The sequence below is a fragment of the Aythya ferina genome, assembly GCF_964211825.1.
Source record: "Aythya ferina genome assembly, chromosome: 9".
NCBI lineage: Eukaryota > Metazoa > Chordata > Aves > Anseriformes > Anatidae > Aythya > Aythya ferina.
In genome coordinates this window covers 7,709,453-7,721,606 of record NC_140305.1, presented here as the reverse complement: position 1 = coordinate 7,721,606, position 12,154 = coordinate 7,709,453, and the positions used below count along the sequence as shown (strand labels likewise).

The 12,154-nt window shown below is 33.9% G+C and overlaps 1 protein-coding gene across 21 annotated transcripts in view; it reads left to right on the top strand.

The window, feature by feature from the left end:
- Positions 1–12,154, top strand: part of LOC311441429 (uncharacterized protein) — a 312,197-nt gene that overhangs the window by 232,900 nt on the left and 67,143 nt on the right. For 15 of the 21 annotated variants that reach the window (XR_014695936.1, XR_014695937.1, XR_014695938.1 and 12 more), the window contains one exon: positions 2,005–2,108. The gene's annotated coding sequence lies outside the window, so the exon portion shown is untranslated. Of the gene's footprint in view, positions 1–2,004; positions 2,109–2,912; positions 2,955–4,893; positions 5,046–6,654; positions 6,767–10,251; positions 10,332–12,154 lie in introns of those variants that run through there. The other 6 variants (XR_014695954.1, XR_014695955.1, XR_014695948.1 and 3 more) reach the window with 5 other exon arrangements.

Genomic DNA, 12,154 nt, shown 5'->3' with positions numbered 1-12,154 from the left:
TGTCAGCTGGAAAGCACCGAGAGTGCTTGGGGGTGTTTTACTGAAATAGAAAAGCTGCCAACAGGACACCAAATAGAGCTTAAAGATCTCACCTATCTCACAGTTAATTTCCTTAGGAAAAATTCTCTCATCCAAACAGAGGCTGAAAGGGAAAATTCTATGAGAACGATAGAAAAATATAGGAGAATTAGAGGGGAAAAAAAAAATCAAACAAACTGACTAAAAACAATAGTTTCCCTTATAAATAGAATTAAGGGAGATAACTTTTTCTACCACAGACTACAGAAGAATTTCTAGAGGGGGCAGCCGATGCCCCATGTTTTCCTAAGCCTGATTGATCAGCAGGATTCTGGCAGGTTCTGTTGGAGAAACAGTGCATATTTTTAAGTCTCCCACTTGGGAGGCAGTCATTCTTAAGTCTGCAGTTTGGGTTGTTCTTGGCACCTAAGCTGTTTCACAAGAAAATACACACACACACAAAAATTTTTATATTTTAACCAGATTATGCTTTGTTCTGAGGGAGAAAAAAAAGTATTTAATAGAAAAACATGACCCAGGACTATGAGTAGGTTTGGGTAAAGTTGAAGTTGGTAGGATAAGACCAAACAAATAATAGCAACAACGACACAATAAATAAATAAATAAATAAATAAACAAATATCTGTACAACAGAAATGCCTGAGAGATATGTTGGTATGCCGCATCAAGGCTTTCACCAACATTGCCTTCCTGACCACCATAAGATGCCATGAAATTATGATTTCAGCCTAGGAAAAGTTATACCTCATTTTAGTTAGACTGGAAATCCAGGTGAGGTCTTCTGCATTGAAGGCAATTGACATTGAAGGCAATGGACATTGAAGGCAATTCTTAATAATCATCTGTAAACAGGATGAGGTAGCTGAAGCACTATGACAGTAAGTGCAAATATAAGCTGTCCAACTCTAAGAAGGCTGTCAGTCTTATTGCAAAATTGAAGTCAACACCAGAGACCCGTGTCTTTTCTGTACTTGGTCACTATCAAAAATAGAATGCCCCTATCCTCACATAAGATAGGAAGCCTGTCTTGTAGTACTAATCTTTGTGGCCATCTTGTTTAGACAAAGTAAAAAAGCATGTATTTTCCTACCAATATACAGATAACATTTTAAACCTATAAACACTAATCAAAATAAGACTCCAGAAAAATTAACAGCAACTTTGAAACATATTAGTATCAGAGTGTGAGTGCCTGGTTACTCTTTTTCTGTTCCTTTTTGTCTTTATTGCAAAGTGCTGCAAAACTAAAATTCCATACTTTTAATGCTATATATTTTCACAGTTTTTTTCACCAGCTGTCAATATTTAGTAGTTTCTGCACAGTCAGTTGGACGTTGAAGGAAAGCAATTGGAATTCAAATCCGAACTAAACAATAAACATGTAAATGATAATTTTGATTGTCAAATCTGCTGTAGGCAGAACAGAATTAAGGAAAATAGCCATCCTCTGTTACTAATTTAAGGGCAACAATGTAAAGGAAGATCTCTCAGTACTACTAACCAATATTCTGTTAAAAGGTCTCATATTAACCATCTGTATTGTGCATAAAATGATTAAAAATATATGGTAGGTTGTGTGACTGCTTAGAGAGAAATACTGGAGATGTTGATTATGTTTAATTCAATGTGTTCACCTGGTTTCTATCAAAAGTAGGAGTAATTAGTAGGGGTACGAAAACCTAGGGAAAAGTAAAACCACAGCTTTCTTTTAACTTCAGTACTTGTTACCCACCTCTTTCTCCATGGAATTTAAGTCTAATGTAAATGTACAAGTTGTGTATGAGTAAGCCTATCTTCCTCAAACATGTTTTCATCTTTTATTATTCCAAAATAATTGGAAATTACTAGGACTGGCTATAGTTCTTTTCTGCATGTATAAGTTGTACAGCACTGTTAGCAAACAGAAAACTTTCAGCTGCTTTATACGTCCACCTTCTAAGGTAAATGCCACTTTTGTACTTTCAGGATGTAGAATGTGGTTAATGGAGGAGAGGAAGAGAAGATAAATAATAAAAGCAAGGACCTTTGGTAAACACCTGGACATAGACAGTGGGCAAAGGAAAAAAAAGGTAAGAACAATTCTAGAACACAATAGGTGTTGTCTTTGATCACAGAAGTCAAGTGGGGAGTGATTTTTCATTCTGTGCTTATATAATACATGCCAGCAAGATGGCCAGATCAATTGTAAGTATCATAATACAACAAAGTATTATAACAATTAAATTGAAGGTACAACTAAGTGAAAGTTACATAATATTCCTTATCATCGAGCACTACGTACTCGAGGTATATATATGATCCAAATACTTTGTGGAAGTGTGAGGTATTCTCCAATAGATTATTTTGCAACAGGTACAGTACACTGAACTGCTAATAATGATGTGAAGGTGCTCTGTTCTCAAACTTGGGGTTAAATGTGTTATTGTTTTACCATGTTTTTAATATGCAAGTTTTAATATAAAATCATTGAATTCATAAAAAAAAAAAAAAAAGGATAATGTAACAGTCAAAGTTTAAGCTTGAGATTTGGAGAGCAAATCCCGTCTACCAGTGTATCCTAGTTTCTGTGAAACATCTTACAAATAACATTGTGTGATTGACAAGCAAGGCTCACATTCAAAAGGTTCTCAGATTTAGGAGGCTGTTTCATGTGACTAAATGCAGTAGGCTGAAGGCGGCCACTGCTTTCTTCATGTAATCTAATGTATTATCTAGGTCTGAAATCTTTCAAGTCTGAACAGTATTTGTTTCTGGTCAGTTCTATTAGTCATTGTTCTAATACATAGACTACAGAATTTGGGCTAATGCTTTACAAAGTATACAACGTGCTCAGGTTAATATCAATAAAGAATAGACAATTCCTTTGCCAACAGACAAACAAACAAACAAACAACAACAACAAACCTTCTGCAGAGTTCAAGGCAATGATAAATTCAGCTTGATTCAGTGACCTAAGAGCTTCTTGGTATGAAAGGTTATTTCATCTATAAACATCTGCTTTTAATCTGCTTTTGCACTATGACTTCTTAAATGATACCATCATTTTTTTAGACTTTTCCTACTAGAACTGTTCAGCTTTTATCAAAATTGGTAATATTGCACTGCTTTTTGCCACTCAGAAAAATGATAATTTAAAGCAATGTTATAAAGCACTTTATGAAATAACATGTTTTTATTGCCTTGTTTTTGCAACTTGTTTTTGTTTACCTGTAAAATAGTCAACGGGACCAAGTAATACAGTGAAGTTCAGGATAAGTTTGTTATTCTTTAAATTATATAACTCACTAAAATGAAGGCTATATTAAAGCCAAAAGCTCAGTATTACTAAGAGTTGGTTGATATTGCATATCTAAGAGAGAACTTTAATGGGTTATGTCTTCCCCTAAATAGCTAGTATAATGCTGAATTTGAAACCTGATACTTTACTGGGAACATTACATGACTGTGTAGTAGTTTCCACTGTGTCGATTTTGCAAATCATAACTGCTACTGCAAAGAAAATTCAAATGCTTATTATTACGCAAAAATTTGCATTGCTCTCAAGACAGTGTATTCCCAGAAATAATGCTGTTGTTGTTGTTAATTTTCTATTAATCTGGAGACAAAATCCCCATTTGTAAGTGTGATGTTGAATATACATATGAATAGATGTTGGCAGCTAAAGATGACCTATCTGATCTGTGAATTTCTGAACATGGGTTGGGAACATCAGTCATTAATGCCACTCAGCTAAGAAGTGAACAATTTTATGGAATTCATTTTAATCCCAGAGCACCAACTCCTGCATTTATTAGTTTCAGTATGCAAAATCTAACACTATTCATCTCCAGTCAATGGCAGCAAAAAGAATTCTATGTGGTCTTTCTGTTGATTATGCCGAAAGATTTGGTCATTGCCTTAACTTAACTGTGTGTTTCCAGACAGATGTTAGCCCTGGTTTCTTCTGTGGCAATTCTGCTGTCAGGCAGTATCTTTCCCTAGATTGCCATGGTATATGTCTTCAGAAATTGTCAGTGCAAACAACTTGCATTCTTAGAAATTTTTGTAACAGAAGTATCTTTATTTTTACAAGTCATTAAATGTCTGTATCCACCTCTATGTGGATGTTTTCTATGGGTTTTTGAATACAAAAATCCTTAGGAATTCACTCAGAAGTTACAGATCTCACTCGTATTGTCCAGTCATTCAATTCTTGAAGAGCTTGTGCCTTCGTACTGGCTCTGGCATCTGTTAGACTGGTGGTTTGTGGAACCCTGCACAAAGTTTTGCAAGCCCCCTGTGTTTTTCACTACTGCAGCTACATTTAGTGTCAAGTTTGTATACTGAAGGAAATTTTTACCAACAGGTAAACTTCATTACCTAAATTAGCAGGATTGACGAAGATGACATGAAATGCTGAGGATAAGGCAAACTGCCTCAGCAAAGAGCCTCAGCTCTTCCAGGTAGAACTCAGAGCTATAAATACCCTTAGGGAGGTGGCTGTGCCAAACAAACAAAACACCACACAAAATATTATTCTTGCTTATATTTCATGTCCTTCATCTACAAATTACAGTTTTCTCACAGCTCAGTCCCTGCATAGTGGAATCAGATGAGTTCTACTATTCCACTGAAGAGCAAAGACATATAGATTAGTTTAAACCACAGCTGAAAAGGCTAAAGGAACTAAATTTTGCTGAATGAGCTTCATGCAGCTCTCAGCTTCTGTGTTTTAGAACCTGGTTTATTAATGACTGTTGTTTACCCTAATGCATAACTGTAAATATTTTTGACTCTGTATTATATTGAAATAGAGGAAATTCTGTTGAAACATAAGAAAGAAACTTTTTTACTGTCAGAGAAATTGAACATTAGGACAGGTTGTCCAGAGATTGTGGAGTCTCCATCCTGGGAGATATGGAAGAGCTGACTGGAAAAGGTGCTGAACAACATGCTCTTGGTCTGCTAAAGCATGAGCAGATGTTGGGTCAGATGGTCCCTCCCAGCCTCAGCGATTCCACAATTTGGTAAGATGTTTTTAGCTTCCAAAAGGAGGGATAGCATCATGATTCCAAGAGCCAAACATGCCTCATATGTGAATCACATCCTTCATGTAAGGCTGCTGTTACACTAAAAGGTTTTAAATATGTTCTCATTATCTTTGTGTGAATTTAGCCAAGGGAGAAACACAATCTTTCAGTTTTAAGTCATACTAATGAATACCTGGGGGTCGGGGGAATGGCAGGTGATTCCAAGGCAAATGGCCAAACATACATTTAGTCACTCATGAAACATTTAATTCAATGTATATAAAAAAGCTATAAATAATCAAGTTCCTTTTCTTTTTGGCATAATATTTGTAAGTATCACTGGAAAGATTGCATACATCCAATGACATTTGTAATTGAATTAAAAGCTTAAGAAAAGTTGTTCACTAAGATGTGTGTGTGAGAAATTTATGGCATCTCTACTTTCTCCTTACAGATTAATAAGAAATGTACTATGAATGCAGCAGAGATAACAAAAGAAGTAGCAAATTGTTGCTAGGAAAAAAAAAAAAAAAAAGAAGTGTATGACCAAAGATCAAACAACAAAAGAGGCTAAAATTGAAAGATCAATGTGGCCTGGGGCTGCTGAACTCCCCGTTTTCAAACGCAAAGCAAATCCAAGCATAAGCTGTGTTAGCTGTAAAGAACTTGTACCCGCTTTCTACCTGAGGTTCTCTATTACATAGCAAAAAGTGACCTTTAAACTACCTTGACAGATAGCAGCTGAATAGAAAATTACAGTCATTACTAGGATATCTAGAGAGCAGACTATTGAAAAAAAAAAAAAAAAAGATAAAAAGATACTAAAAAGCAGATGTTAACAATTTGCAACCCCAAAAGACAGCTACGATAAAACCCTACATTTCTAGTGTTCTGAAAAATAGTTATTGAGATTCAGCATAACATACAAACAAAAGGTGGATATATTTTTCTGTCTCTAGAGCCAAGCATTACAGGGACTAGGATGCTAGGATGTTGCATTACAAAATCTAAAAAATATTCAGATTATTCAAATAAAAATTGTTATAAAAATGCAGTGATTTGCATCTGATGAAAATGAAGGTTCTAAATGAAATCAGTTTAATCTAGTCCAGTCCAGGTAATTCTGTTAGTTGAAAAATGTATTATGCTTAGATATTTAATGTTTTTGAGCTTCTTAAAACCAATGCAAGACAAAACAAACTAACAAGCAAATAAAAATAAAAAAATAAAAAAAAAAATAAAAAAAAAAAACTAGAAATCTAGATGGTAGTTGACCTAAAGAACAAAGCTAATTAACTTAAGCCTTTCTTTTTGAATTTCCATATCAACACAGACAAAATTTTCTTTATTAATGAACCTAGTCAAGGCTGGATTGTACAGATTTTTGTTCTGTGTATAAATTCAGGAGAACCATATCAGAATATCTTTACAAGTCAATTTAGTTTATTGACCAGAAAAGAAATCACGTATAATCATTCAGTGATAGTTTTACTATTAATTCATGTCACTTGATGGAGCACCTGGGAATATGAAACTGAGCAATTCTGAAACCTGTAAAGCCATAATATTTTTGGTCATTGAAATCTCCTGTCAAAATTATTAACAGTGACTGTGTTGGGTCTGTGAAGCAGTGAATTTCAAATGGAGCAGAAAGTTTCAGACGGACAGTGAACTTCTTAGGCATTCATGGTCAGCTGGAACGGCAACATGGAACTACAGTATGTGTCTTCCTTTGCATGCCACCACAGATTTTTGGCGCTTTCCTGGCAAAAAGATAATAAAAATTGTACGGAACTCAGAGGAGTCGCAAGAAAGACGAAACCAAAGAATGAAATTAATAAAGGAAAATTATAAGTATGCTATAAATACAATTTGCAAAACATGGCTATTTTATTTAGAATAAGGTTTACCACTTAAAAAAAAAAAAAAAAAAAAAAGTACTAAATTTAGCTTAGACAAGTGTATTTTAGTGAAAAATAAAATCTGCATATGCAGAGAATGAAATTTAATGAACTAGCTAAGTTTTTTCTTTTTCCTAGATATATCTCTTTTTTTTTGTTTCACAAGTTACTGAAAATGCATATCAAAAGCCATAACTGATCTTCAAATGTGGAACTTTGTAAACACAATTTAATGTTAGAAGTAATGTTATGATTCTTGATATGAAAGACATTGTTCATCACAGAATTTGTTTTGTTAAAAAGTTTATTTTCATATAAATCAAAGCCATATATTTTCTTTCTTTCTGATTTGAGACATCCCACTGTCTGTAAATATCCTTGAGTTGAGGCCTCTCCTCTTCTCCAGATGTTTCAGGAATGTAGTCATTCTATCTTTTTTTTTTTTTTTTTTTTCTTCATCACTAATTGCTGTATCTTTTAAGGCAGGCGGTTAAAAGTTAAGTGGTTGAGAGAATGTGACTGGACCATGTTAAATTAAGGCCAGCAAGGGCACAGGCTGCGACAGTAACTCATATGTATGTTTCTGATCACTGACCCTGAACTTGCCTTATAGTCCTTCTCATAAATTATGATAGTCTGAAAAGAATTACAATGAAATATTGTTTTGGGGAGTGTCAGGCTTCCCTTTCAGTCTTAACAGACACACTTGGAAGCAGAGTGGGTTTCCTTTGGATCCTCTCATTCCTCAAATATGAAGCTTTAAGCATTTCAATTTGGAACTTGTATCCCACCCATCTCCTTGTTTCTCTTAAGAGTTTCCTGAAACTTCCTGTCTTTTCTACTACTGCATCAAACTAACTGCAGTTTACTGATTATCTTGTTACTTTGTCCCTATCTTTTATAACACTCATGTTGACTAGACTGTTATCAATATTTCATTAGTGTTTCTTTAACCACAGTATCTTAAAGAGTGTTTATCCAGAGGATCAGGTGATGACTTTGAGGAGCAATGTAGGGGTTTCCCTGACCTCTCTGATACCACACAAGCTTTGTTTAAAATGATGTGTTTATGTAAAGCTCAGACATATATCATACTCATAATAATGTTTGGAAACTACTGGATTATAGTACCAATAATGACCAAAAGGAAAATACAATATGCAGAAAATCTAAATGCAGGGATTTCTTCTTAGGGACTAAAGAAAAACTTCATGAAGGAAGTGAAAGAGTTGTTGGTTTCACGCTAATTTACACTCTACTTCTGATCAATGCATAGACTGAGTGTTTTTATGAGCTTCTCTGGATGAAATAAGTTTCTGTCAGTTGCTGTTTTCACTTCCACTAGTCAGCCCTTTTTAACGAAAATGAAATTTTGCCAATTTTATTTCAGGCAACTTCCTGCTTTTGAATTATAAGTGGACTTACAGGCCTATGTGAACAAAAGGGGAAAATATTGTAGGTCCTTATTAACCTCTGCAAGCTGCTGGAGAGGGAGGGGGGCGATAACTGACCCAGCCTTCTCCCGTTTTTGTTTACAGTCAGGGAAAAGAATTCTTGAAAGTTTTTGTGAACAGAAATCAACCAAGAGGATGAGAATGGATTGAAGTAATCTGTTCTTTTTATTTATATATATATATTTTATTTTATTTTTGAGGAGGAGTCAGGTATAGCTTTGAAGTATTTAATTTGTCTTTTTATATTTTTAAGATTATTTGTGACACCATATATCATAAGCGTTTTTGAATAGCAATTAGTTCTGAATTATTTTCTGAAAAACATTACATGTAAATGAAGTTTTCATCAATTTTAGTTCATTTGGTTCACTGTTGAATAGTTTCTTTAATTTAAAATAAACAGTATATTTACAGAATATAGCATTGTATTTATTTATAATGAATAAAAATAGTTCAAATAAGTAGAGTTTGTGTAAACTAAGAACAAGTTGTATTCCACAGAAATAACAAGGTCCATTTTTCAATAAGAGCCTGTAGGAAGTATGAGATCTGCTTAAAATCAGTGGTTCTCTTGTTATTGGTATATATGTATGTCAGCAATTCTCACCCTGCAGGTCTGGCAATTTACTTCTCATGTTTGAAAATGTGAATAATAATCTGCAAGCAAGAACACACAACAGAAACATGTAGATGGGAAAAGATTAGAATGAAGGTTCCAACTGATTGTTATTTGTGCTTTTTTTTTTCCTTTTCATCTGCCTGATATAAGTATTATTAAAATCAGTACAAAACAAACGTCTAGGTGACTTAGAGCTTGATTTGCACTTGAAAGCCAGATGGACCTGTGCTCCTAAATCAGTTATGTCTGTCTGGGAATTCCACTGGAGTCTATAAAGAATCCTTTAACTACACTACAAATTAAATGTAACCCTAGTTCCAAATATAAATTTCACAGTGTAAATTAATTCTACAGTCTTGTTTTGTCTGTAGCTGGGCTACACAGACTGGTAGAATGGCTTCAAGAGGTGTGAGTGATTTTTTTTTTAAATAGATTTATGCCATTTCTATCCCCATAGCAACAATGCAGCCCTCATTCATATTAATTAGCACTTAATTCAGAAGCTTTATGGCAATTTGAATGATAGCACATAAAATATAATTATTTTGTTATTGCCTTTATCCGTTATTTGTGCATTTCTATAAAGGGATGTTTAGGTTTTGATTTGGTGCATCATGGAAATAAAATAGCTTTACATGTACATAAATTTACAATCCCGTTATTTAGGAGTTGTTGGCTTTTTTGGTGTTTGTTTTTGTTTCTCTCAGGTATGCTTTTTTGAGGAACTATCTGAGAAAAAACTGTTACGAAAGGGGAAAAAAAAATCTTACCCTACTATTCCTCCTTTTCAAATAACTTTTTACCATTGTTTTCAATTGCTACTCCAACTTTACCAGACTCAGTAATCGCTGAGTTAGGAACATGGACAGAATCTAAGAAAAAAAAAAAAAAAAAAAAAAACACAAAAACCCAACACTGAGGATATTTAGTGTTGTGGTGAAACTGTGCAGAGCCTGAGTAATAAACCATCTACCAAATCCTTCCATTTGATTCCTACATATAGGAAAGTCAAAGGGCAAATTTCCTACTGGAATATGTTGAATCAATTAATGTTTATGATGGAAACCAGGCAGGCAGGCCACTTGGTTACCTTCCAGACATTTACAGTGGGCAAACTGCCCAGGCCAAGTAGCCACTCACTGAGTGCTTTGATTCTGGACTGGAAGACTCTACAGGTTCCCCATCCTGAATACATCAACTTTCAGACTTGTGTCTGTGTTTTATTCCAGGCTGATAATTGACGTTCTTACTGTTCACTTGGAAGGGACTGCATAACTGATAAAGCCTATTATTGTAAAACTCTACACAGGTATATTAAATTTTATATTATGAAATCACTATAGAAGTAGATGTAACGGAAGGAGAAAGGCTATGTGTGTGTGTATAAATACATATATATGAACTTTATATATGGACAGTATGCTAAATAAACAGTTTTATGTATATGAATGTTAAGTATATATACATAAAGCTTGCGTATTTAATATATAAATTACCAAAGCTAGAAATTCCAATTACAAGGGAGATCACCTAATTGACAGTTTAATGATACATACAGTAACTACAAAGTGAAATTGAATGCCAGTTTTTACACTAACAGTGAGCCATAAGAATACAACTTACTGATTAGAATACAAATTTCTAAAGCATTCAATAAATAAGTAAAAATAAAAATATGCAAAAACTGAAAATTTAAATGAGTATCAATAATATAAAATTGAAACACTAATCATATCATATAATTAGACCATTATAGTCCATCTTGACAAAATTAAAAGGAAACAATTCACCATGCTAGAATTACACAAACTGATATGTGCCTGAGAAACAAAATTTTCCTGTTGTGAAAAATGTAGTCATAGATCAGTACACATGGAATGCAGATCTATTAATGCATAGTTTTTCTACAGGAAAAATATAGACGTTTTGCAAAGTATTTTTTAATTTATTTGCATGTGTTTTGGTATCTGCTTTGCCCTCTGTGACCTATCAAGAGATGGAATCTTGTTATGACTTTACAGAATATCCCGGGATTTTCAATATAATTAGAATTTTCACTGTTATTGTGAATACAGTTGATCAAATTTAAAGGAGTATATAGTTCCACAAAAATTACTTAGACATGAAAATGTATTACTTTAAATGAAGTAAAGTGCAAGGACTTAAAGCTGAATTCCACAGCCTTACCAGAGTGGGAAGATATAAAGGCACTGAAGATTTATGACATGGCTCTCAGTGCTATACAGTCGTAAATTTATTGTAGACATACATGTTTGAATGCTTGCTGATCCCCAGATATCTTCCATTTGGATTTTGGTCATAACTGAAGGGTTTTAAAAATCATGTGTCTGTAATAAAGACAGAAAATGATACAGCCAGAGCTTTAATTAATGTCTGGAGAATCTTGGAATGTCAATCCTGTCTAACCCTAAATTGCAATGCAAATGGTAAAACCTTAGAATATACATAAATTGCTAATTTAGTGGTATTTATTGCAACAGTGAGCATACTGTATTCATGTCTTAATTCAGAGTTAGTCTAACAGGTTGGCCTAGGTACTTGCTTCTCCTAGAGTTATAGTTTTTTTTTTTTTTTTTTTCTTTACTTTTGAAATGTAAGAAAATCTAAAAGGCTTAAAAATTAATAACTGTATTGTTCACTCTAGTTGCAGCAACAAAATTGCTATCTCTGTATGAGCAAGGACTAATCTATATTGCCTACTTAGCACTATTCATACCTGACATTCAAAGGAGGGGAGACCTGTAATGCCTGCAGATGTGTGTGGGAAGTGCAAAATCACATACTAAAACCTTGAATCTCAGTCTATACCCTGAATTAAATATTTTGTTTCTAAAGGTAGACAATGATGAATTTTAATTGGATTTTGATTTTTAATGCTCTCAGAGCAACAGTTTCCAGATTAATAACTGCTGTTCGACATCCAAGCAAGGCACTATGCCACTTTGAATGCATCATATGACCTATCTGCAGCTCAGTTCATTGTCTTTAAAACTAATAAAATGCTTTAATTCTCATGGCATCTTTAACTCAAAGATTGGGGGTCTTAATTCAAGACTGTAGGCTGCCTGACAAAAGCAGTATGGTATAGATGACAATAATAGTGTACTTGAT